At 39.6% G+C, this 4,214-nt stretch overlaps 1 pseudogene; it reads left to right on the forward strand.

Annotated features, from left to right (window-relative positions):
* The first annotated feature begins 837 nt into the window (after positions 1-837).
* Positions 838-4,214, forward strand: part of LOC136068111 (uncharacterized) — a 15,402-nt pseudogene continuing 12,025 nt past the window's right edge.

Raw genomic sequence — 4,214 nt, forward strand, 5'->3', positions numbered from 1 at the left:
GTAGTAGTGATTCCTTTTGCTTTCTCACCAATACAAATACTTTTGCCCGTTTCATGCTCACATCATGTAGCCTGACCTCTTAGACCTTCTTTTCTTGTCTTATTCTTAGTGACACACGTCCCTAAGGGCAACTGTGTTGAATCCGATTTATTTCCCACTCCATTCCCTTCCTCCAACGCGTGTTACCATCGCCTTGCTTCCCTCTGATTTACTCGCCGCCCACCCCCAATTGGCTCTTCCTTCCTCATGTCCTACCTTCATGATGTCTCCTTTACCTCTCCTTGGTGCTTCGCCATGCAGCCATGCCCCGTACTGAAGCTTACTCAAGTCCAATTGTTCATCAACACCATTCCTTTCTTCACAGTCCTTTAGACCATGACTAAGTAACCCACAATGGTAACAAAAGTTTGGAAGCCTCTCATATTTGAAAGTTATCCACCTCTGCTCCCCTCCTTCTATTACAATCCTTTTCCCCCTCACAATCTTCTTTGTGACATCGATTTGCACTCTCACCCTTAAGAATTTACCCCAATGTACCCTAGACTCCGCAACATCAACGTCCAAGACCTCCTCCAACTTGGCTCCTATAGCTCTGCCTGTTTCTCTGGTTATACTCTTTAAAGGAAGGTTGTGTATCTACACCCAAAAAGGAGACTGCCATAGTGAAATATCCTTTGGGACTTGTTCGCCCTTGAACTCCCTAAACAGTATCAAGTAATTCTCATATGTCCATAGGCAGCACCAAGGAGAGGTAGAGGAGACATCATGAACGTAGGACATGAGGAAGGAAGAGCCAATTGGGGGTGGGCGGCGAGTAAATCAGAGGGAAGCAAGGCGATGGCAACACACGCATTGGAGGAAGGGAATGGAGTGGGAAATGAATCCGAGTCAACACAGGTGCCCTTGGGGACGTGTGTCACTAAGAATGAGACAAGAAAAGAAGGCCTAAGAGGTTAGGCTACATGATGTGAGCATGAAACGGCCAAAAGCAGCTACATTGGTGAGAAAGCAAAAGGAATCACTACTACTTCAGGTAAGGAAGGCAAGGAAGGGCATGGGTCTCAAAATGAGGCTACGGAGTTGATGAAGTAGGAGACAGGGATGCTTCATTGGGGGGAAAGCTTTTGAATTTCAGATGGCGCCAACCACAGAAGGGATTCAAAATATTAAAGCCCAGAATTTTTTTTCAGTTTTTCCCTCGAATTTCAGTGACAGTTCATTGTCTCCCCATTTCTCTCTCTCAAACACTCCGTGTTTCTCTGAAAAAAAAAATTCCCATTTTTTGCATCATGTCTTCATCAAACACCAAGAAAAAGGTATGAGTTTTCTTGTCTTCACTTCATACTTCATGTTTTTATTGTTGTTTTCTCGTTTCTGGGTGTTGTGATGTTGGTTTGTGTTTTGAGGGGTTCGAACATGGGTTTGCCTAAAATGTTGGGTTTGTTTGTTTGAGGTTGTTTTCTCTTGCTGCAAAGGTGTTTCAGTGGTATGTGTTTTCATCAGGTTGCTAATCTTTGGTCTGAGCATAGAAATTTGATAGATTTTTGCTCTTTAGGCATATGGGTTTGGGGTTTCTATATTTCACTCTGAATGTGTTTTACAATGTCATATTTTTTGCTTGCTCATGTCTACATACGTATAGATTAAACTTGTTTGATTTGATCTATCCATCTTTTGGTTATCAACTGTGCTTGATCTGTGTTCTGTCTAGTCATTCTAGTACTCTCTTTGTAACTAACTTGTTACTAATATGTGTGCACTTCCACATTTTGTGTTTTGTTCTTGTTGTGGCCATTTCTGCTTGTTTACAGATGGATGCATCTCCTACAAAGGAGAAGATTGCTGCTAAGAAATCTGACAAAAGGCCGAAAATGGATCCTAACTTATTTAGGTCAGTTTAACACTTTGAGAGATATAGGGATTTTTTCTTGAAGGGAACCATCATTTAGGAAAGATTTGTTGCTCTAAATTAATTGAAGGATACTTTTATTCCAGAATGCTTTGAAGGCAGGGGATGGGAGAAGTTGCTGGGTGACCTACCCCTTGTGTACGAACCCTTGATACAAGAATTCTATGCAAATGCTGTTATAAAGGAGGATGAGCTGAACTGTTGGATTAGAGGACGTGAGTTCACCATAGATGCTCATGATATTGATAAGGTTCAGGGGCTTGAGGGACTAGAGGATTATGAGTTCACCAACTACAAAGACAGGATGCTATCTTTGGACGTTGTCCAGTCTCAACTTGGTGGTGTTAAAGAAAAGAGATGTCTCAACACTACTGATTTTTCTGCTGAATTAAGGTGTCTAACCACTATCATGATGTTTAACTTGTATCCTATAAGAAAGATGACCACTCTTACAAACGCTAGAGCTATCTTCCTCATGGAGCTCAAGAAGAAAACCTTAATTGACATAAGTTCTCACATATATGACACATTTGTGGATGAGAATTAAACCACCTCAAGGGCCAAGCTGATCTTCCTTAGTCTTCTTATGAGGATTTTTAGAGCAAAGGGTGTTGCAATCCCTCAGGATATCAGTCCCTTGCCTCCTCTATCAACCATAAACAAATTCACTCTTACAAGAATACAAAGTCGTCTTCCAGGTGAGAAGAGGAGGATGTCCAAGAAGAAGATGATCCAATGGAGACTGAAGCTGAGGCTGCAGGGTAGACAGCCACTCCTAAGAGCAGAAGCAAGAGGAGCCGAGCTTCTACTTCATTAGATGTACCTCTTGATGCATTTCAGATCATCCTAGAGAGTCTTGATGGACTTAAAGAGGTTCAAAATCAGTATACTAAAAGGATGAGAGCAATGCAGGATCAGCTTGATGTACTTTCAGTAAAGTTTGACAGCATCCACACCAACCAGGAGCACTAACCCTTCGGCCATTCTGGTTAAAAAGGGGGAGAATTTTTAGGTTACACTTGAGGGGGAGTGATTGTTTTGAGGGGGAGCTTTCTTTATCATATGATGTTATGTTTATAGCTTTGATACTGGTTTTGGTTATTGCTTGGCTTAAATTCATATCTCTTAGATAGTTTTGAATCTTTGGTGGATGTTATTCAGTATATATTATGATGTTATTTAGCATATCTTACTTTATGTTTTGTTTGTACCTGGTACCTTTGTAGGTTTTTAAGGTTTCTGTTTATGGTTTGTACCCATATTGGATTTGTAAGCTTTTAGGGTTTGTTTCTATGCACTTTGTAGGCTTTATGGTGTATACCTTGCTTTATGCTGATGGAAATTAGAGATGAGTGCAGCGGAAAATAAGTTTTAAACGGATCTACTTCATTCGGTATTGATAACATGTACCAAGTAAATTTCAGAATTTTGAGAACAAGAGATCGTACCTTGAAGCGGTGAATTTCAAAATCAAAGATTGAAGTACTCGGGAATACTTTTAATCTTCACTCCAATTCCACTAACGCCCAAGATGTGTGGTCTCTCAAATGGTAACAAAAGGGATGACTAGTGAGTGACAAAAAACTCACATGCAAACCATTTCAATGTTGTTTTTCGCACACTAAAAAATCTGAACGTTTTTCCCTTTGTATCTAACCAATTTATCTAATTGCGCTGGCCTTTTGGGCTTTACCAATTGGGCTTAAGTGTGTGGCTTGGAGTGGGACCAAAAAGGGACCAATAAAACACTAGCTCCAATGGGCTTTGGGCTTTTCTGTCAACTCTTGACAAGTCCAAAGTTACCATTAACTATATTTAATACCACTATATAAATATGGTTGCACTCTAGGTCTTATCTATAAATTATATCCCAAGACTTTATTATACATGCAACCCCTTTATAAAATATTCGTAGTAGTACAAAGTCATTAATGTAGACTGCCACTTTGTAAATTACTACATCTTGATCCTTGAGTACCCGGTTTAATCTTTTAATGTTATTCATTATATATTTATGAAATCCAATTCCATAAATATATACTTTAGTCTTACTAAAGTGGTTAGGCCTAACTCTCTGAATAACAAACTCATTAAACTTATCTCAAGGGAATACTTTATATCTCCGTTAAGAGACTATGAATTCCATCTTGAGAATATATGTTCCATCAACACTAAATGTGGCTGCCCAATATACTGAGGTTTTGACTATTACTTTAGATCTCACTCCTGATATATCAAAGCAACCTACACCTTATGATCAGGTCCATTATTCTCTCAGGATTAAGAGTTTATGCAAATGTAAGTC

The sequence above is a fragment of the Quercus suber genome, unplaced genomic scaffold, assembly GCF_002906115.3.
Source record: "Quercus suber isolate HL8 unplaced genomic scaffold, Cork oak 2.0 scaffold_99, whole genome shotgun sequence".
Taxonomy (NCBI): Eukaryota; Viridiplantae; Streptophyta; class Magnoliopsida; order Fagales; family Fagaceae; genus Quercus; species Quercus suber.